Raw genomic sequence first — 23,359 nt, forward strand, 5'->3', positions numbered from 1 at the left:
ACTTAGCCTTTGAGCACACATCTTTTTAAAAGTTGGATTGACTGATGGCCAAAAAACGAAGGGGAGGAGGATTTATAAGGTGTGTAGCTGCCTACCCACGGGTTCACTGACAATCCATCTTGTCAGAGAATGGTGTACACCTCCAGTCCCCTAAAAGGGCAGGGGACACTTGGCTAGCCTGCTCAGATGGGGGCTCAGTGATTCAGCAAGATGTACCCCAAAACTGATGGTAAATGTTCAGCTGCCCTTATAAGCTCATCCCTTACAGCATCATGACTCGAATCCATTCCCTCCAGATGCTTCTACGTGTTTCCCGATGGAAGGACTTCTCAACTGAAGCTTTCTCATGAACATTATTCAGTGACTTTCTTTTGCTCATCTCCTTAGCCCAGTTTATCTGAGAGAGTTTCTCAGTGTTATCTCAGATACTCTGGTTGGCATGGGAATGCTGGGGCCTCTGTCTTCGTATAATGACGTGCTCAGTGATAATCATAAGGGCTAAACTAACATTATTAAGCACTATATGCCAGGTGATAGTCTAAGCAATTACATGTATTTACTTGTTCAAATCTTTAGAACAAATCAATGAGTTAGGGCTGTTTTGTAGGTAAAGAAATGGGAATGCAGCACATTCCAGCCCTTGGCTGAAGATCACAAAACTAATATGTGGCCCAGAAAGATTTTAAGGCATTCACTTTAGCTTTCAGAACCTGTGTGCTCAGCTAGTAGCTCTTTGCCACCAATGTGTCTATATTTCAACCCTACTGTTACCTCTTGTAGATTGACTTATCCACACTCCCAACTTGTGCACACATTTTTTTTTTTTTTCACAAGCTCTGGCCAGTTTTCTTAAAGAAAAATTTTGCATGATTTACTTTTCACCCGTCTGTTCTGGCGGGCTTCTCATGATATCAGAATCACCTGGACCAATGACAGCCAGTGTACATACTCTACAGTGTTTCCCACATGCTGTGCCCAGTTCAATATTATTGCCACTGTAGTGATGGACACCAGTTTTGGCCACTGTGGTGGAGTACTCTATTTCTGATTCCCTCCAGGCTGGGCAGTTGTTGGCCAGGATGACCAATTTCGCTTTGCCATGTCTGACCATTTTCAAAGTCTGATTGTACCCCGCTCCTCATAATGAATTGGAGCTTATAATTGTTAGACTCCAGCAACTTTTTCGTCTTCTTTGTAGCCTGCATCTTCCTGCCTTAGGTGTGGGACAGCCCCAACCAAGAGCAGCCTTTTAACGAGGTTTTTTTCTCCAAGCGAGAAAGGAAAGAAAGCTCAGGCACATATGCTGGAGCAGGAAAGTTTCCCTAAAGATCAAAAACATTATTCAGGCAATAATAATGGGTACCGTTTATTGAGCTAATTTTACATTCTTAATGATTTTAAAAGCATCCCTGCAAAGCGATATGATTGACCCTAGGAGTCAGACAGGTCAAGGGGACTATTTAAGATCATCAGCAGGTCTATGGAGATTTGAACCCAAATCTGCTAAATTCAGAGGCCCATCATCTTTCAGCTACTACTTGAAGGCTTCTAACCTAACCCTTAGGCCCCAAAAGCCTAGTGTAGTCAAATAAATAGTCATATAAAGTGACTATCATCATTGTGGAACTATTAACACCCAAAGAATGAAGAAAGTGGTGGAGTCCAAGAGGTCCGAGTGACCCCAAGATAGGCCACTGTAGCTAGCATGAAGATTGTTTTGAGTTAAAAAGCAGCCAAACCCAGCAGATTGAGGAAGAGCTCTTCCTCATTTGCCTAAAGAGAATTTACAGGAAGAAAATTACACCATAGACAACCATACTATGATATAAACTAGGTACGGTAGACAGAGAAGAACCTAACAAGGCCTGTTTGGTTAAAGTCCTCTATGTCCCATTGTTTCCAAGGGGCCCAGAAAATATTTGTCTACAAAACATTTATTTTTTATCTTCCCATGATATCTTCTTTCCTTCAAAAGAAGTTCCAGACCCTTATCCCTTCTCCTTAGTCCAGAATGACACATACACCTTATTTTGCCTGCCTTTGGGATTTCCATGTCTGTGTGGATTCCCTGTATGAACACTATTAAATTTTATTTTCTCCTGTTAATCTGTCTCACGTCATTTTGATTCTCAGTCTGGCTAGAAGGATCATGAAAGGGACAGGACATTCTTGCTCCCCAACAGAAGCACTGGCCATAATGAGACATGAAAGCTAGATTTTAGGGGAAAATAATTTGCAAAAGTTCAGAGAAAAGGTAGGTATGACCCTTGCAAAGATAGAGTGGCTAAAAGAAGAAAGAAGTTTCACAGGAAAGACTCCTACTTGAACAATAACAAATGTCTTCATGCATCTGGGCTGCTGTAACAACGCGTCAGGGACTAGGTGGCTTGTAAACAACAGAAACCTACTCCTCACAGTTCCAGAGGCTGGAAGTCAGAGGTCAGGGCACCAGCATGGTCTGGGGGGGCTTTCGGGGAAATCCCCCTTCTGAGCTGCAGATTGCCAGCTTCTCCTTGCATCCTCGGGTGGCACAGAGAGAGTGAGTGAGCTAACCACCCAGGTGATTTGGTCCCAAATCACCTCCCAAAGGCTGCATCTCCAAATTTGGGAATTAGATTTCAGCATATGAATTTTAAGGAAACACATGCATCCGGTCCATAACAACAAATGACATCGCTCACGAATTAAAAGGGGAAGCATCCTTTAAAAAGCAAACCAAAAGCAAACAAACAACAACAACAAACCATGCAGACAGCTCTCTAATGATCCCAGATTTTAAAAAGTAATTCCTGAAATAGGAAAAGAAGCATTTATAAACCAAAGAAGATTAGCCAGTCCTAATGGTCCCAGAGAAACAGAGGCCAAATTGGCCTGAGGCTTAAAATGGGTGTAAGGGGGCTTTGGACTGGGGTCAGAGCAGAAGGAACGAAGGGCCTGTTGCAGGCAAATGATGTTATGGTGAAAGCTAACAGAGAAACCAGGGCAATTTACCTCCTATATTGCTTTCTCTATCAAGGAATGTGATCTTCAAACTGGGAAGGCTGGAACAAATACGGTTAGTAGGAAATTGAAACATGAGGGAAGTGAGGAGGCAGGAAAACATCTGGCCGCTCAGATGCATTCAGGCGAACGGCATCCCATTTCACAGAGGCAAGTGTGGGGTACAAGCAGCCATGTTTTGGAGAACAGAAACATGCTCCATTAAAAAAAAAGAAATGGGTGGATTACAGAAAGGTGAAAGTTAAAATATCCAGACCACTAATATTTCTTTACAGATATATAGTTTTATTATTGCAAGTATTTTCATAGCCATAAAGATCTCCTTAAAACAAAGAGATGTCCAAGTATCTTTGTTAAGTTGTGATTTAAATGAAGTTGAAAAAAAAAAACAAAAGAAAAGGAAAATGAAGTTGAAACACCTCAGTAGCTCAGTTGGTTGAGAATCTGACTCTTGATTTCAGGTCAGGTCATGGTCTCAAGGTCATAGGATGGAGCCCCACATCTGGCTCAGCAGGGAGCCTGCTTGAGATTCCCTCTCTCCCTTTCCCCCTCCCCTTCCTCCAACCCTTCTCCCCACTTTCTCCCTCTCTCTCTCTTTCTCTAAATACATAAACTTAAAAAAAATAAAATAAAATGAAGTAAAATAGGGAAATTAATTATAAATGAACACACTTCAGCATATGAACCAATATGTCTTCTAAAGTTTTTTAATACCAAGACCTAATTACATTATTTTCCAAGTTAGAACGACTAATAATTAATGTGAAAACCATAACTAGTACAGATGGCACAGGTGATACTGTACTTTTCCAAAGTAAAGAAATATATTTGATCTAAATTTTTGTGAGTCTCATTTGGTATCACAAAATAAACTTAACTGGGCAAAGAAATTGTTTAAAAATACCAGAAAAACAGACATGATGAAAAGATAGACATTGTGTGCAAATAAGGTTAAAATATTGTCACAAGCATGGAAATGTGACATCATCATTTGAATATAATAAAATGTTATAAGGCAAAGGGTTGTCAAAATAGAGAAGAAGAGATATTCTGAAACAAAAGAAAAATCAAGATCATGCAGTAGTGATAACAATTTCTAACAGATACGCAAATGTCATAGGGGAAATGAACAGAACTATCTCCTGAAGCGGTGCTGACAAAAGACAGAGGTGGCTTCCAAAAATGCAAGGGACGTAGCTAATTAACCTACCACCTCCTCGAAATAAAAGTGAGAATCTCTTGGGAGAATCAAAGCCCCTTAACAGACACATTTTAGAGCAGTTAATGAAATGCTTCATATTTCAGTAGCAGACTATTTCAGCGGTGAGGTGACATAGGAATCCAAAGCTTCTTCTGCTGTAACACTTCGTAGTTGACATTTTCCCAAACAGCCACCATGAGTCTGAGGTTCTCATGAAACTGATGTCTCCCAGCTACACGACTATCCACACTCATTGCACCAAAGAACACGAGCTCTGCTGGTTGCTCCATATTCTGGGCAGAGAACACCAGTTGGTTTTATGTGTCTTCAATCTAAAGGGCAGTGACTTCCCTCTTAATGTGTCACCCCGCGGAGCTGGCCCATCAGGTTTCATCTGGAAAATAACCAGTTCATGGACTCCTTTGGAGGCTTTTCTGTTTTGGACAATGGTACCACGTAAGTAATCTCAAACTCTTGGTTAGCAAGGAGAGCCAAATTTGGGATGAGAAATTGTTCTGGGCATTCCTTATTTTTGATCAAGCCTTTCTGAACTTCAGTTTCATGAGCAAAACCATCACACTTCCAAACATGAAACACTTCATTTACTCTGCCTCCAAATTTTGCACTCCTGAAACCAACCAATGCAGAGTCAGCTGTTCAAAGATGAATGATTTTTGTAACATTTTCTGGAAACTCATTTATCTTTAAAAGTTTAAGGCCGTAAGTATGAAACTCACGGAGTATTCCATCATACTGTCTGCCCCCCGCCCTCCATAGCAAAGGCGGACACATCTGAGGGTGAATGGCTATGTGGCCAGACCCATCAGGAGACTATCATGCTGGCAGCTTCAAGTGTTGAGAAGGGCAGCCAGTCAGCGGTCTTTCAAGGGTCCCTCCTCCTACGGTTTCCCTATTAGAAACTAGGACCTGGCCAATTTTTTAAAATGTTGATATCTTTTAATATTTAAATGAGAATGATTGAAATAATTACTTGTGCCACCATGATTTTTATGAAACAAGCTTTACCAAACTAACCTTGTTTCTGTGCTGAGAAGCTATGAGGGAAGCTAATATTTTCCTGGGTTGAGATTTCAAGAAGTTACTGTCAAACTCTCGCTGTGGACAATGTGGGTAAACATGGACTGAATGAGTTACATGAAGAAGAGTTTTCTTAACTAGTTTAATTACTGAACATAAATGCTCTTGATAAACTCAATTCTGTCCATCTGAAAAGTAGTGCGTGATGATGGAAGGGATCCTCTTCTTGCAGAAAAACCCATATTTTTGGCACATTTTTATGACTCAAATGTACATATAGAAATCAGATACATGATATTTTGATGCAACTGCTTTGAAGATATTTTGACATTTGTGTAAAGCAATTTAAAGAAATTTTTCTAAAAAAATAGAAATTTTTCTAAAGTGCCACTAATATAATTATAACCACACTGACTTCCTGATGTTCATCTTCATCTTCCATTTCTGAGTGAATTTTAGAGGTGCAGTAAGGTCAAACCCAAGAATAGGATGAGGCTTAGAGATGTTCATGGTTCACATTTCTAGGAGATGAAAAAGCTATTTTTATATTTTGATGTGCCCATTTTGATATGACCAAATCACAGTCATCACATAAAAGTGGTTTTTCCAGACCTGATTCCCATACGCTCATTTGCATCACAGATTTTGAAACTCCATAGCAATCAGAATAGGTCCCTTCAGCACACCAAGGGGAGCTTACTTGCCAGGTTGGCAGTAATTCACTGTGCTTCCAATATTGTGAAGACACAAACATAGAGGGATAACTGATGTGCTGGCTTTAGAGTCAATATTTGATAGATTCCCACCAAGCCAGGTGGTTTCCTCTCACTTTTAAGAAATACAGGTAAAGACTGCACATCGTTTTTTGGTTGTATGTAATTGAAATAGACCTTAGGTAACCTGAGCAAGAAAGGACTTCATGGGAGGGATTCTGGGAAGTGCTTGCAATAATAGTAAAAAGAGGAGGGTGAATAGCAGGGTCTTGGAAAACCCCAGAATCAGAGCAGCTGCAGGTATGTCAGCGGAGAACCCGAACACTGCCTCTGTAGGGAAAGGCCATCATCGGAGTCAGTTCCAGCGACCATGTGTCCCTCAGCAACTCTGCTCAAGTCGCCACGTTTGTCTGATGTGCCCCCCTCTGGGAAAGGGGCTGCTGGGGTCATGGCACTGATGGCTCAGCCACATGCATGCAGGAGGGCAATTTCCCAAGGAAAATAAGAAGAGCACAATCACCAGAGCAAAGGGGCAGTCTGCTGGGAAAGGAGAGAGAGAGAGAGAGAGAGAGAGAGAGGAAGGAAGGAAGGAAGGAAGGAAGGAAGGAAGGAAGGAAGGAAGGAAGGAAGGAGAAGTCGAAGACGTCAGGAAGTTCCTTACTTCATTCCATCCTACAGTACGATCACTTGCCTCCTCCCTCCCCCGCCACTCCACTACCTCCCTCCTCCCCTCCCTCCCCCTCCCCCCCTACCCACTCGACCACCCTTCCCTACCCCCTCCTCCCCCCCTCGCCCGCCCCCTTCCGCCCTCCCATCCGCCCTCCCCCCTCCTCCCCCCCTTCCCTCACCTCCCTCCCTCCCTCTCCCCCTTCCCCCCCCCCCCCCTCTACCCGCTCCCCCTCTCCCTCCTCCCCCCCTCCCCCCTGCCCCCCCTCCCCTCCCTCCCCCCCCGCCTCTCCTCCCTCCCCCTCCCTCCACTCCTCCTCCTCCCCTCCCTTCCGCTCCCTCATCCCCTCCCTCTCCTCCCTCCCTCCCCCCCGTCAGCCTTCTCCCCCTGCAATGACTCAAAACAATCAGAAAGAAACCCCCCCAACCCAGATCCCCTGGGGACCCGACTTCAGGCAAACACTCCTCCTCATTCACAGGCTCGGCCTCGCCCGCTTCCTGCACCAGGGCCCTGGGGAGCTCCCCGGGAGCGCGGGGTCCTGCAGCAGGCAGCGCCCCTCAGTGCCCGGCCATCCGGGGTCTCCCGTGGCTCTGGGCCCGGGGACACCCCTGCCCTCGGGGGCTGTGGCTGCTCCCTCACGTGGCCTCCCCCTCCCCCAGCTGTGCCAGAACTCCTGGGTGGGGGCCCTGGGGGCTCAGGGGTGGAGCACCTGCCCTCAGCCCAGGCCGTGCCCCGGGGGTCCCGGGATCGAGTCCCGCACCTGGTCCCCGCAGGGAGCCTGCTTCTCCCTCGGCCTGGGTCTCTGCCTCTCTCTGTCTCTCTCTCATGAATAAATAAATAAAATCTTAAAAAAAAAAAAAAAAAAAAAAAGCTCCTGGATGAAGCTGTTGTCCCGGCTGCGTGGCAAGGGTTCCTGCCATCCTTGCGGGGTCCTTGGCGGCCGTGCTGAGGCCCTGGGGACGGGAGGGACTCCTCGCCAGCCCTGCTCCCGGGTGACGGAGGACTTGGGGACTGTGATACCACCCCCCCCCCCGGCTGTCATCTGCAGAGGGGACGGGCCGTGTCCGTGCAGTTCCAGGGGGCAGGGCCAGAGCGGGGTCAGGTCAGGGAGGCAGTGCTCCCTTCGGAGCTAGGAGCGGTGCCGCACCCCGGGGCTGCCCACACCAGAGGGGCCAAGCCGGGATCCATCTCCCGGGCACCGGCGGGGCGCCCACCGCAGAGATCAGCGCTCCAGGCCCCCAAGCCCCCACAGGAGCCGCAGGCTCCAATTAAGGACTTGGCAGGTTTTTTTGTTTTTTTTTTTTGAGATTTTATTTATTTATTCATGAAAGACATAGACACAGAGAGAGAGGCAGAGACCCAGGCAGAGGGAGAAGCAGGCTCCCTGTGGGGACCCTGATGCAGGATTTGATCCCGGGACCCTGGGGTCCCGCCCTGGGCTGAGCTCCCCGCCTACCCCCGTCTTGTTCTCCCCGCGGCTCCCATGCCCTCGTGCCCTCTGCACGGCCCCCCTTCTGAAGCCTGGGTTGTGGGGCCGGAGTCTGGGAAGGGCTGCCCCCCACTTGGCCACCCCTGAGCCGACGGCCTTGGAGAGAGGACGGAGGAAGCCGTCCCCTCTGAGCCCGGCTGACCCCAACGCAGAACGCAAACCCCTAACTTCTGATGCCCCCAGAGACCTTAGGGGAAAAGGCAGTGCTGTCCTGGCCTCCCCGGGGAACCCGGCCCAGCCCCGAGCCCGCGGCCCTTGGACGGCTGCAACAGGCCCGAAGCCAAACCCCACGGCCTTCTGACCCAGGGACGCCCCCCGACCCCCCACAATCCCACTGCTTCAAACAGTCCTGCTCCACAAGTGGGGAGCCCACGGGACTCAGTGTCCCCGTGGCTCCACTCGGGTTCCTGGGAAGCGGGGTCCACGCTGGCGGCGCACATGGGCCGGAGCAAGCGCCCTTCGCCAGCACGACCCCTCGAGGAGGATCCCACCTTCCGTGCAGCTTCCCGTGGCTTTTGCCCAGGGCTCCTCCCGTTGGCCTCCTGTCACCGCCGACCCGCAGACCAGGCCTGGAACGTGCTGAGAAGGGGCGGGCGCCTGACACCTGCCACGGTTTGGGGGCCCCAGGGAGCTGGACACCTGCCGACACGGACCCGCCTGCAGGCGTGACTTGGACGCTGTCCCCAGCAGAAGGGCTCTGAGGCCCTGTTCTCCAGGGCAGGGGGTGTCGCCCGTCGCTGGGTGGGAAGCACAGGGCAGGAGCATGGGGCACCCTGGGGGGCACAGGGGGTTCCCTTGGGCTGGGCCCCCGGTGGGAGCAGGGAGCTACTCCCCCGCTGCAGGTTAGGGACCCGGCTCCTCGGCCCGCCCGGGCCTCTGCACGACGGCTCACACTCTGCGGGCTGCGTCCTCCCTCTGCCACCCTCAGACCCCAGTGCCTTGGTGCCCCTCGCCCCCCCCACCCACTTCCAGAGTGCGGCGGCCACCTGGGGACCCTGCGGTTCAATAACGAGCCAAGCAGCTGCTCAGAGCCCCGGGAATCGCAGCTGGGGGAGCGGAGTCCTGCCTGGGGTCGGGGGCACAGGGTTGGGGGGGCGGCCGGATGCGGCCTAATTAGGGCCCCGCTCGGGAGGCCTCAGCAGATGGCAAGGCCCGGAGCCTCGGGAGGCAGCAGGACTCCGTGGGGACCCCACGGTGGCTCCTCTCCAGCTGTCCCCGAGCCCTGGGGGCGGGGCTCTGGTCCAGGGCCTGGCTTTCCCTGCCAGGAGGGGAGAGGCTCTGCTCCCCGGGCCGCACCCCGACCCTGAGCCCCCCGCAGCCCGCCCGCTGGGCCCCGCTGGTGCCGACTGAAGAGGACTGTCTGTGAACCGCGCACCAGAGGGGTTGGCCTGGGGACGCTCTCCCAGGTGTAGGCGACTTCGTGATACCCGGAGGGCAGGATAGGCCGGGGTGGGGGGCGAGGCCACTGCCTCCCGGACGGGCCACCACCTGGCCACCTGGCCACTGGCCACCGCCGGCCAGACAGGGCCCAGCGTGTGTGGAGACAAAGGTCCTGAGGGCTCAGCCAGAGCGGGAGCAGGGCCCTGTCCCCTGAGGCTCTGTCATCAGAGAGGAGTGGGCCCCGGGCGCAGTGGGGCGGCTGGTGACGAGGGCCGCACACCTGGGGGTGCAGGAAGCAGAGCGCAGTGCCCCGGGGACACGTGGGCCTCGCGATGGAGGGACAGACCCCGGGGGCTCCCGGAGGCCAAGGAGCCCCCCCACCACCTGCCCCCACGACCCTGGGCCCCGTTCACCAGCCCCGCAAGCACCGCAGGGATTTGGAGCGCGACCCGCACGTGTGCAGCCGGTGGTGGCCCCTGCGACGCGGTGGGGACGCGAAGTCACCCCGGCCCGGCGGCGCCCGGTCCGCCCGCAGCCCCGCAGCCACCGCCCTCTGCTCCCGGGCGAAGCCCTGCGAAACACGGTCATACGGCTGAGAGAGCAGCGTCCGAACCCACGACTGGGACGGATCCCACTAACCCTCTTACGGTGCCTTGGTGTGGGACCAAGCTGCGGGGGGGACGGGCCACGCGCACAAGACATTTTCGTCCGGGGGAGGACTGGGCGGCAGCGGAGCCTCTGAGCCACCTCCGGGCCCCGGGGCTGCTGGGGGATGACACATCCTCCGCTGGTCGAGGCCGGTACCGTGGACATTAATGGCTCAGCTCCTCCAGCAGCGTCTGCAGAGGGAGGCTCCCTGGAAATCTGGGGCAACAGTGCCATCTAGCCGTCCCTGCTCCAAGGTCTTCAAAGCCGGGTTTCCCTGTCCCTGACCTGCCGGGGAAAAGGCCACCATTGTTTTAAGGTTGACCAAGTTGGGGAGGTGTTCCTCAGGGACCCGCCTCGGCTATCCATGAGCACGATCGGTTTGCAGCAGCTTGGAGTCCAGTTGGCTTTAGAAAAGGAGCTCAGGGGGCGCCTGGGGGGCTCAGCCGTTGAGCATCTGCCTTCGGCCCAGGGCGTGACCCCGGGGTCCTGGGATCGAGTCCTGCATCGGGCTCCCTGAGTGGAGCCTGCTTCTCCCTCTGCCTGGGTCTCTGCCTCTCTCTCATGAATAAATAAATAATTTTTTTTTTAAAGTAGCTCAGCTTTGCATTCTGGGTGGACGAGCCAGGTTTCAGCAGAATTGCATTAGCGTGGAGCAGTTCCGGACACACGATGGGGACAAGGCAGGGTCTTCAATAAACGGTGCTGGGGAGACCGACGGCCACATGCAAAATAATGAGCCTGGGCCACTTTCTCATCCGACGCCCCATACGAAAGTAAAGTCAAAATGAATAAGGAGCTTCCTGTGAGATGCAAAATTATAGAACATTTCACCCAGAAGACACTTCGGGGCTGAGCCTTTAAAAGGTAAGGAAACGGGGGGGGGGGGGGGGGCAGGGAGAAGACGCCGTGGCATCTTGGAGGGCACTGGGGGAGCTTGTGGTTGCTTCAGGCTCACAAACCACAACAAATATCCCGCTCGCGGGATAGGAGCAACCCTTTGCAAAGGCTACCGGAGCCGAAGATAAGAACACGACACGGAGGCGAGAGCGCCCCGAGGAGGCGGATCCGCACAGCTGCGGTGGGACGGCGAGGCCCATATTAAACACAAGGACAGACGTGGGCCTGTGTCTAGGACACAGGCAGACGCAGTGGACGCGTCGTAGATCAGCCCTCCAAAATGTCATCGAAACGGCTGGGACAAATAGTCAAGTTAGTCCCCAGACCGACGTCTCCGTAGCCTGGCCAGTCAGATGTCTCCTTCAACGCGGGAACGTTGCAGATTTTAATTTGGGGAGTAGGGGTTTGCAGGTTTTGTTCCTCCAAAGGCCCTTCGGAGCTTTTTTTATTTTTATTTTTATTTTATTGTATTTTATCTTATCTTATTTATTTATTTATTTATATATTTATTTATTTGTTCATGATAGACACACACAGAGAGAGAGAGAGAGAGAGAGGCAGAGACCCAGGCAGAGGGAGAAGCAGGCTCCATGCTGGGCCCAACACGGGACTCGATCCCGGGACTCCAGGGTCACACCCTGGGCCAAAGGCAGGTGCTAAACTGCTGAGCCACCCAGGGATCCCGCCCTTCGGAGCTTTGACTTCAAATGTGTCAGAGCCTCTTTCTATCCGGGATGAGGAACATCGTGGGGAGGCTCGGCCGCTCGGAGCAGGTAGGAGGCTTCTGGATGCGCATTTGAACTGCCCAAGGATGTGTCAAAAACAACAGACGCCCCCAACCCGAAACGATTAAATCAAAATCTCTAGTGGAGAGCCGAGGTTATGAGCAATGTTGAGGTCCCCGGAGCGACTCCAACATGCAGCCAAGGTTGAGAATCAACCCCGGCTTCCAGCCCAAAGTTTCCTCTGGAGGTTGAGAAAACCAAGGCTCAGAAGGACACAGCGACTTGCCCGGCAACGCACGCGCAAGTCATGGCAAAACTGGGACCCATTCCCTCCTTCCCGTCCTTCCCGGTCTGCTGCGGCGCACGTGTCATGCTCAGCTCTGCAGCGTGCTTGGCTTTGTGAGCCACCAGCTAGGCGGCCAGAGTGGTCGCCCCCTGCAGACACGGCCCCGAGACACAGCCATCTGGGAGCGGCCTCTAGGTATTGGCGGTGCTCCCTCCGAGCGCTGGGTAAAATCAGCATTTAGGAACCTGAAAAAAAGAGATGCTTTTAGCATCTAACCAATATGGGGTGCTGCTACTTGGTGATATATTTTTCTACAACTACGGTCTTTAGATTTGCAGAAATAACCACAGAGTGGGTCAGGGGGGGACCCCCAGGGACAAACTCCATTGATCACCTGATTGGTGGACCATCGTGGTGCTTTGGGTCTCCAGTGTTCACTACTTTCCAAAAATCTGGGTCCATCCTTCTCCCCACGCGTGCGATCCCCCTGATGAGCTCTTGAGAGAAGGTTAGGAGGAAGGCTGGCAGTGTAAACTGTTGGCTTTGCAGCAGATTTCCTCAATGGGACTTCTCCGCCCTATCATTCAAGGGCCTCTGGGTCTAAGAACTAGCTCAAGTCCAGATATTGTCTTAGGGCCCACGACATTCTATCAATCCTCACCCCACCCAGAGCTTTTCCATCCATGCAAATCAGGTAAGCCTTTAGTAGCCTGCCCATCTGTTTCAGTTTTCGAGGAATATCCGGATCACCCCGCCGATGCCATGTCCTGGTGGCCATGCTATTCTGATTTCTACTTTGGCTCTACTAACCCTTTCAGGAGCCACACCCACCCGCCTTGTCTTTGACAGTTAAATACCACCTCCTGCTCCCAGGTTCCATCAGCCCCACTTAAGTCAGGGAGCCCGGGTGATGATAGCAGTCCCCACTGTCACTCCCGGTGCAGAAACAAGAGCCACCACGGAGCTTTCCATGGAGGTTGGGCCTCCCCCCACAAATGCATCGTGCCCAAACTTGGTGAAGGGAGTGCCCCCCGGGCCCTCCGGGGCGGACACAGGAGATGGGTGAGCTGGTGTCATATGATGAATCTGCCCCAGCACATTCCCATTTCCTGAAGTTTTCAGATAGATCCCTTCTTCCTCCGTCTCACTGAGGACACCCAAAATAGGTCATCCTGCCCCATCCCACTTGTCCGAAAGGTCTGGCCAGGACTCATTACCTTTTTTCTTCGTGACAAATCAAAAACCCCAGTGATTCCAACATCCACATTTTGCTTCCAAACATCTCCCAGGCTGCTTCTCAAATCTTAAAATAGAAAAAAAAAACTCCTGTTAAATAAAGTGCCCCTGGTTTTACAGAAATAGCAGATCGTGAACCATGAAATGAACAACTGCGGCAACACCAGAAGTTTAGGAGAGAAAAATGACTCAGGAAATCTTAGCAGAAGATTCTCTAGGCGAGGTTTGCCGTGACCAGGAATTTACCAGCAGGGCATTGGTGTGAAGGTCCTAGGCTGAGGCTCACCCTCTTCCTTCAAGCAGAGATGCAAAAGTGGGGGTGAAGAATCTTGACCTGGTGAAGCCAAAATTGTTCCTGGGCTCTTACCTCTACTGCTCCTTTAGCATCGGCCTGGAGGCAGTTGGTCTTTAGCATTCCCAAGGTGAAACCCCGAGGCTTTAAAGGGTGGTGGCCCTTAGCAACATGCATAGGGACTCGCATCAGGTTCCCAGCTACACCTGAGGATGACTTGATCTCCAAGCCCCTCTTTTTGGATTCGGATGTTGTGACTAACATAACGTAGGCTGTCAAAGAACCCGGTTCAGGAATCCTTTCGCACTGTGGGCACGTCTTGTCACTCCTCAGTGAAACCCGGACCTCGGCTTTCACTCTGAACAAAGCACAAAGGTCCTTCCAAAGGGCACAGGCCCTGGGAGACAGGATCCCCCTTTCCTTTCCGACTCCCTCCCTAGCTCACTGTGGTCCAGACACAGCGATTTCCTTGCCGTTCTTCAAACATGCTTCGGGCCCCCCCCGGCCGTTCTCTCTGCTCCGCAGGCCCCTCCACTAGCTAGCCCTCTGACCTCCCTTAATCTTTGTGCAAATGTCATCCAAGAACGACCCCGACAACCCCATTTTCCATGGCATCCTCCATCTCCCTGTTCTGCCTTTTTAAATTTTTTTTTAACCACAGTACGTGTTGTTTTCTGACATACCGTATACTTTATTTTGGCATCGCCTGTCTCCCCCACAAGAACGAAAGCTCCATGAAGGCAGACGTGTTTTTCTCTTTCGCCACTGCTAAATCCCCGAGAGAAGCTTGGCACGTGGTAGGTGCTCAGGAAGTATTTTGATGGCAATTGAATGAGTCCGGACGTGCTTGGCTCTGTGGTTAAGCCAATCACAGCTTCATAAATGGGATCCATGAAAGAGCTAGACGTGGCCGGTTTGCCTGCTTTTTCTCTCCACCAAAGTGGAACAATCTCCCAATTCAATTAGTTAGAAATCGCCTAAGCCTGATAAGGCAAACAGACACAACAATTAATATATCTACAGAATTTCTTTTTTAAGTTCCTTAAAACATACATGGGTGGTTAAAGCAAAAGGTTTCCACTCCACCTGAGCTTGCCATGTGCCTGTAGTTTAAAAAGTGAATCCTGTCCCACTAATGGTGATCTTCATCATTTTGTTTGGAGAAGGAGGTTTCAAAGTAGAAGAGAAATCATAACTGCGATTCCTTTCACACTAGATTAATCGCTTTACAAAACAGCAGGCTGTATGTAACCCCACAGATATGGAGGATGTGAGAGGAAATCCTCAAACATCTGAAATAAATAGCATCAGTTCACAACAAGAGGCCACTCTTGTCGGGCCTCATCTGAGTATTATTCCTTTTGGCCAAATGAAACTTTGGCCAATGGGTTGCTTGGTTATTACAGTTTATTCTTGTGGGGTTTTTGTTGTTGTTGTTTTTACGGGGGAAGGGGGCAGAGGGAGAGAGAGAAAGAGAATCCTAAGCAGACTCCACACCAAGTGCAGAGCCTGATGTGAGGCTTGATCTCACAACCCCAAGATCATGACCTGAGACAAAAATCGAGAGTCAGATGCTCAACTGACTGAGCTGCCCAGGTGCCCCTATTATGATTCATTCTGAACCCCGGTAGCTGTTGTATATCCTAGAAATCGATCACCAACAAGATACATTTAGCAGCTGGGGAACTCCTGGTAAAATATTCATTTTTTTTTAATTTGTCACACACTAACTTAGCGTCTCATAGACTTGTTGAATATGCCAAGTAGAACACTTGGAGATAATATTTCAACATAAGTAGAGAGAGGGGCTCCGGGATGGCCTCCCAGATAACGTGTCCTTTGGACAAGCGCTGAATGAAGTGAGGAAGAAGCCGTGGAGATTTAGGAGGGGGAACATTCCAAGGAGAGAACATGCAAAGTCTCTCAGGTGGAAATGAGACTGACATAGCAGGACACAGAAGACTCTGCTTTCGGCCTTTCTCCTTCCTCTCCTTGGGGAGAATCCCAACCCTTCATCCTGCCCCAGGGGACAGCCTCCCCTTCTCCGGTAGACCCAGGGCCTTCCCAGCCCCTAGTTTGAATCAGACGTCTCAGAGTAACTGTGCCCTGGAACTTCTGTTGCCAGAGGCCCTAGGACTAGTTCTCCCAGGTAAACAAAACCCCTTTGTCCACCCACGGACAGGAAGCTACAGATTCTTGGCCTTTCCACACGGGTTTTCCATTGCTGACAAACCCCATAATCAAGGAGAAGGGTTGGCAAGACTCCACCTTTCCCTGAGCAGTGCCCCCTCCTGCCCCACCCCACATTCCCACAACGGAGCTCAAAACATGAGAAGTAAGACAGAGCTGAGCGGCATGAAGGGCAGGCTGACAGTGGGCTCATCCTGCCCCATTTCTCACAGGCCGGATGTATGTCATCATCGTGGGTGAGCTGGATTCCCCACTTCCACCCAGACCCTCCAGCAAGGGAAGGGAGTCAGCAGTGAGGAAGAGGAGGAGGGAGCCACCCCCACCAGAGCCAGGCTGGGGTTACAGTTAGGGACACGCAGTCCGGATCAGACCCTGCTCCTGGAGGGAAATCACAGCAGGTAGAGGAAGAAAGCACCCCGGCCATGGGTTCAAAGCTCCTCCAACCTGAGTGAATGGGGCCGCAAACAGTGTGCAGGCTGCAGTCTTTGCTAAGATGGGTCCCGGTTGTAGAGGTATTAATGTTCCCACTCTTGTTTTCCATTTGTCTCAGCCTCATTTCCAGCAGTTCCCATTTCCAAGCTCAGAGGCAAGATGGGCCATTCATTTGAACAGAAATGTACACAGAATGAATTGCAAGGATTATAGAAAGACACGGGGAGCCAAGGTATCGTTGACCGTCTACTGCCTGCTTGCTACCATAGTTTTCTGCTGTGAAGTCCTTGTGGTAGGTGCCTTCTGCATGTCACCCCGTTGAACTGCCCACTCAACAACATGTGATAGGTCCCCATGTTGCAGATGTCCCCCTTCTGAGTTGCAGATGTCCCCTTTCTGAGGCTCAGAAAGGTAGAGATACCTGCCCAGGCTCACAAAGCTAGAAAAGAACCAGAGTGAGACAGAAATGTCCATGGTTCTAGGGTCCAAGGACACTGCTCCTCCTACAACTCCATGCAGACACTTGGAAGAGAAATAACTTTATGCTGAATACTTGTGAATACGTTAATTTTTCTAACTCGCCTTCTTAGAATGAGAAAACAGGGCATCAGGATTCCATTAAGTTGCTGGTAGGAGGAGTGAGAGTAGAGGGGTAAGGCATAGAAAAGATGCAAAGCCAGAAGAGAGCATTGCTGACTTTGTGTTTGTTTGCCGCGTGGCTCGAGCTAGCCTTTCTTCCCGGGGGTAAAGGGAGAGAAGCCGGCAGTAGTCATCACCTGCCTGCAGTCCAGCTTCCCACCCTGCCTGGCAACAGGCTCCTCAGATACATGAACGAAGCAGCGAGCTGCCCAAGCGATGTGGAGGGGAGGGACCCAACAGGCCTGCCACTGAAAATCTCCCTACCCCTTGGCCTGACATTTCCCTTCATCTCGCAAATACAAATATAGAGGCACGGAGGGTGAACAAGACTGGCAAAGAAGACATCACCAGTCACGCAGAATCAGGATGAGAAAGAAATGAGCAGCTCACCCACAGCTTGCGTGTTCATTCATTCATTGTTTCATTCATTTATTCAGATTCATTACAACAGCAAAGCTCTTGCCCTTGTGGAACTGATGTTAAAGTGAAGAATGTAGACCAGATGTCTGGTCAATAGATGAATGGATAGAGAAGATGTGGGGTACACACACACACACACACACACACACACACACACACACTGGCATTTTACTCAGCCACCAGAAGGAATAAAATCTTGCCATTTGCAATGACATGGATGGAACTAAAGGGCATTATGCTAAGCAAAACAAGTCAGTAAAAGAAAGACAAATACCATATGATTTCACTTACATGGGAAATTTAAGAAACAAACAGATGAACATAGGGGAAGGGAAAGAAAAATAAAATAAAAACAAAGAGGAAGGCAAACCATAAGAGACTCTGAACTCTAGGAAACAGAGGGTTGCTGGAGGGGAGGTGGGTGGGAGGGATGGCGTAATAGGGTGCTGGGCATTAAGGAGGGCACTTAATGTAATGATCACTGGGTGTTATAAGCAACTGATGAATCAATAAATTCTACCCCTGAAACTAATAATATATGTTAACTAAATTGAATTTAAATAAAAAACTCCTTAAAAAGGAAGGTAGACCATAAATGAATGAATATTCAATACTGTATTGGTATAAAGAGGTAGAGGAGAAGTTGGGAGCAGGCCTCCCCGGGATGCCTTAGAGCAGAGACCTGAGTGAAGTGATACGTACATACGAGGTTACTGCAGGGAGAAGGAACATAGGTGATGTGTACAACAAACTGGAATGGGGGCCAGAACACCTGGATGGGAGCGAATGAGGAGATGGCAGGGTAGAAATGGTGAGAGGGAACTCATGCTCTATTTTTTTTAATTTTTTTTTATTTTTAAGATTTTATTTATTTATTCATGATAGACATAGACAGAGAGAGAGGCAGAGACACGGGCAGAGGGAGAAGCAGACTTCATGCCAGGAGCCCGACGCGGGACTCAATCCCGGGACCCAGGATTGCACCCTGGGCCAAAGGCAGGCGCTAAACTGCTGAGCCACCCAGGGATCCCCTCTATTTAAAAAAAAAGAATTGTTTTTATTTTAGAGCGAGTGGGGTTGGGGGGAGAGGCAGAGGAAGAGAGAGAATCTCAAGCAGACTCTTGAGTCTTGAGTGTGAAGCCTGACACAGGGCTCGAGCCCATGACCCTGACATCAGACCTAAGCTGAAACCAAGAGTCAGATACCTAACCAATTGTGCCACTCAGGCACCCCAAGAATGTAGAAAAGTTTTTAACAGATGCTAGAAGTAACATTTAATTTTTTTTTTCTTTGGAGCATGACATGGGCCATCTATTGCAGTAAATATCCATTATCTCTTTGTCTCTTGGTTCCTTAGGCCTTTCGAATGCTCTTCTATGTATGCCTCAAATTATTAGAGGTAACCTGTGCATGACTTCACTACCAATGTTTTCACTTTAGATTGTCTTAAACAGGTAACTGGAAAACTTAGAACTTTTACAAAGTCAGGTTTATATAATCATATATGTTGCATTCCTATTGCTATTATAATGCAGAATTCTTTTATGATAGATATGCCTCTAGAATAGGGGTCTTTCACTGGGGTGAATGTTTTCCCTAACATTCTCTAATGTTCTTTGCACAAGGATGCACTTAAGTGGGCTTGGGTCACATCTCATCATCAGATCAAAGCAGTTGGCATGGTTGGAAGAGGTACCATCTGTGTGTATTCCTATGTACAGGAATAATCGTGCTCTATCATAAAGTCTTCTGTGAGAAGAATAGCGCTTTGGATTTATCTTAATAGTGATGTAAAGCTGGAGAGCTGAAAAAAAAGGAACATCATTATCTCCTTTATGTTAAAAAAACACAATTCCTTACTCTTTGCTACCATGTAGAGAGGCAGCTGCAACCTGGAGAGCCGGAGAGGTGGAAGGTGTGGATGGCGTGAGCTGGAGCAAGGAGGGCAGGAGTGAGAAGCGTGGGGAGGTCTTGGGGCCGGGAAGTGTTGCCACGGTGGAGGGAAAGGGGTCTGCTGATGCCTTGTATACAGAGCATATGAGACAGATGTGATTCAAGGGTGAGAGCCCAGTTTTCATCCAGAGCGTGTTCTCAAATCATGACACCACTGACCAAATCTTACACATGTCAGAGTCTGTGTCAAATTTAGCCTTATATCTCCAGCCCCCAGAACAGTGGATCCCAAATAGAAGGGGCTTAATAAATCTAAATGATCAGATGGATGCGGTGATTAACACATGCACATTTGCACAAATGCCAACATTCAACTACCCTCCTTCCCTTAGGCTTTGGCTATGGTTTTCCAATGATTTTAGCTTGTTTTCAGGTAAAACCCTGATTGCATACCAATAGGTAAAATCAGATAAATTGCCAAATTTTCTTAATGGACATTTATAATTTGAGTTCAACTATGAGATTTAGGATAAAGGCGATCAAGGAGGCCAAATGGTTCTGATAAATACAGACATTTGAAATCAGACATTAGGGGTGACAACTGCAAGTTTTTATCTGCTCTACCATCCGTTTTGTTTGGTTGCACCTTATGAAGAAATGCTTACAACTCGCAAATGCTTTCAATGTGCTGTGTGCCAGTTAGCAATGCCTTTGGCTGCACATAAGGAAAGAGTTAAATGCCAGAGGCTTACCCATCAGGATATTTATTGTTGATTAACAAAAGCTAGGGATATAGAGGAGCATAGCAGTTAGATATAGTGGCTTATAAGACCCCAAGTACCCCAAAGGTGGGCAACGCAGAACTAGTTCAATGGTTCAACAGTGTCATAAGGACCCAAATTTTTCCCTTCTTCCATTCTGCTAGCCCCAGGCTCACCTTTCACCTTTAGGAGGCCACTTCATAGTCATGAGCCATCAAAACAACACCCAAAAACTGGAACAAAGGGTAGTCAGGACAGAAAGAGACCTCTTTGTGACCCTCTCCCTCTGCCAGGGAAACATCTTTTCCAGATGCCACCAACAGAGTTCTCTCGTGTCCAACTGGCCAGATCTGGGCCGCATGCCCAGTCTTAGCCTGTCACTAAGTTACAGAACTTTCTGCCTAATATCTGAACAAGACCAAGGAGTAATTTCAAGAAACCTTTCAATAACCAATCTGGAAGCTTGAAAGACAAGTGGCAGAAATATTTTGCATCAAGTGGAATAAATAATCATACAAATGTAAAACTGAACCATCTCCTGCTATTCTCTGTAACGAAAGGCAAATTTGATCAGATCTAGTCTGAAGATTTCTGAAAGTGGAAATAAAATGACACAAAGAAAAAAGTGAAATATTACTATTTCCTATTTATCAGTGTCCCATCCACTGTGGCCTCTGCTCCCCCAGAATCTCTCTCCTCTCCCATAAATGCTCTTGAGGAACTTCATCCCCCCTGACTCCTCTCCGCCATCTCTCCTCATCTCTAGCCCCTGTGATCACCAGCCCAATCTCTTGGCTTCTCCATTTGCTCTTCTTCCCATTACACTGGTGAGCGCAGTCATGCAGACAAACGATTTCCCTAAAATTGAAGAAGGGAAAACATCATAGTGCCCACACTTTAGCAATTTCACCTCTGTCACATAATGATATTGAATAACAATTCTCATTTCCTCTCATATATAATAGAATCAGATCAGAAGTGCCTCAAATTTACAATAAGGGCAAAAAAGTTACTTATCATTCAACATTACAAATTTGCAGCATAGATTGACTTGTTATTCCACTAATGACTCAGCGACATGACATGAACAGGTTCTGAGCATCTACTTCAGAATGATCCATGTATACTTTAGGGAAGAACTCTTTTGTACCATTTTGCGTGATTAGTTAGATGCAGGCCTGAATTTTTTGTAAAACCAATAGAATTTTTTTTCAAGTTAAAACATATGCTCAAAGATGGTAGGAAAAGCTTTCTTCTGAAAGCTACACTCCCTACACAGACACACACACACACACACACACACACACACACTAAACCTAACAATGCAAAAATATCTAATGTTAAATTGAAAATAGGAAAAATTTGGTGTGGGTCTTTTTCCTTAGTCTATAGTTTTTATTTTTATTTTTTAATAGTCTACACTTTTTAGTTTAAATTTAATTAGTTAACATGTAATGTATTATTGGTTTCAGAGGTAGAGGTCAGTGACTCATCCATCTTATAGAACACCCAGTGCTCACTCCATCATGTGCCCTCCTTAATGCCCATCACCCAGTTACCCCTTGCTCTCTAGCAACCCTCAGTTTGTTTCCTATGATTAAAAGTCTCTTACAGAATGGGAGAAGGTATTTGCAAATGACACATCAGATCAAGGGCTAGTATCCAAGATCTATAAAGAACTTATCAAACTCAACAGCAAAGAAACAAACAATCCAATCATGAAATGGGCAAAACACATGAACAGAAATCTCACAGACGAAGACATAGACATGGCCAACATGCACATGAGAAAATGCTCTGCATCACTGGCCATCAGGGAAATACAAATCAAAACCACAATGAGATCCCACCTCACACCAATGAGAATGGGGAAAATTAACAAGGCAGGAAACCACAAACGTTGGAGAGGATGTGGAGCAAGGGGAACCCTCCTGCACTGTTGGTGGGAATGTGAACTGGGGCAGCCACTCTGGAAAACTGTGTGGAGGTTCCTCAAAGAGTTAAAAATAGAGCAGCCCTAGGACCCAGCAACTGCACTGCTGGGGATTTACCCCAAAGATACAGATGCAGTGAAACGCTGGGACACCTGCACCCCGATGTTTATAGCAGCAATGTCCACAATAGCCACACTGTGGAAGGAGCCTCGGTGTCCATCGACAGATGATGGATAAAGAAGATGTGGTTTATGTATACAATGGAACTTTACTCAGCCTTTAGAAACAACAAGTACCCACCATTTGCTTTGACGTGGATGGAACTGGAGGGTATTATGCCGAGTGAAGTAAGTCCATCGGAGAAGGACAGTCATCTTATGGTTTCACTCATTTCGGGAAAATAAAAAATAGTGAAAGGGATCATAGGGGAAAGGAGAGAAAAGGAGTGGGAAATATCAGTGAGGGAGACAGAACATGAGAGACTCCTAACTCTGGGAAACGAACAAGGGGTCATGGAAGGGGAGGTGGGCAGGGGGTTAGGGTGACTGGGTGACGGGCACTGAGGGGGGTCCTTGACGGGATGAGCACTGGGTGTTATACTATATGTTGGCTAGTTGAACTCCAATAAAAATATACCAAAAAAAACATAAAAAATAAAATAAAAGTCTCTCATGGTTTATCTCCCTCTCTGATTTTGTCTTGTTTTATTTTTTCCTCTCTTCCCCTATGATCTTCTATTTTTGCTTCTTAAATTCCACATATGAGTGAGATCATATAATTGCATTACTCTGACTGGCTTATTTTGCTTAATGAGCTACATTTCTTTTTTTAAAAACAATTCAATTCTTCCCATGGTAGGTAAACATAAGTTGTGAGAAAATAGTTTTTCACATTATTTTTCCAGAGATTCCTACAAACATATAAATGCATTGATGAAGAGAAGTGTCATGTTAACATGTTAGAAAGAAAGACAGGGCCCCCAATAAATTCCTGACCCCACCTGTGTACAATAGTTAGAAGGAACCCAAGCACTTCAGTCTATGAATTCCATGCAACCATCCCCTCTATGACAGGTATTTATTTGACCTCTTCCTGTTGAAGGTATTTTAAAAATGTAGAAATTCAGCAAAAAAGGACACGAGTTACCATCTAGCACACTAGATGAAGTTTATCTCCCATTGTAAAGAGGTCCATAAATGCATTGGTATTATCTAAGGATAAGAACAAATAAATAAATACTCACTACATGATTTCAATACTTATTTCACAGGTACAGTAATTAAAACAGTAAATTATGAACACAAAAGTAAGTAAAGAGATCAGTGAATAAAAAGTCCTTAATAGATGTTCACTACATATACGGCTGATTGATTTTCAATGATTTTCGACAGACAATGGCAAGGTAATTAAATAGAGAAAGAAAAGTTTTGACTTATTTTGTTTTTCAATAAATTGAGCTGGAACTTATAAACCATAATGAAAACAGAAGAACCTTGATCCCCACCTCATACTCTATGT

General features: G+C 48.3%; 1 long non-coding RNA gene and 2 pseudogenes across 1 annotated transcript; all 3 read right to left on the minus strand.

Annotated features, from left to right (window-relative positions):
* Nucleotides 1-871: 871 nt before the first annotated feature.
* LOC106559494 lies at nucleotides 872-1,205 on the minus strand (annotated as a pseudogene).
* A 2,488-nt stretch (nucleotides 1,206-3,693) lies between these two features.
* LOC111095203 lies at nucleotides 3,694-6,138 on the minus strand (annotated as a pseudogene).
* Nucleotides 6,139-11,604: 5,466 nt separating this feature from the next.
* Nucleotides 11,605-14,544, minus strand: LOC102154698. Its single transcript, XR_005353470.1, has 3 exons — nucleotides 14,256-14,544; nucleotides 13,262-13,347; nucleotides 11,605-12,289 (listed from the first exon to the last, which is right to left on the minus strand). It is a non-coding gene; the product is annotated as an uncharacterized LOC102154698 (long non-coding RNA).
* Nucleotides 14,545-23,359: the final 8,815 nt, after the last annotated feature.

This window comes from Canis lupus, chromosome 1 (genome assembly GCF_011100685.1).
Source record: "Canis lupus familiaris isolate Mischka breed German Shepherd chromosome 1, alternate assembly UU_Cfam_GSD_1.0, whole genome shotgun sequence".
NCBI classification, from domain to species: domain Eukaryota; kingdom Metazoa; phylum Chordata; class Mammalia; order Carnivora; family Canidae; genus Canis; species Canis lupus.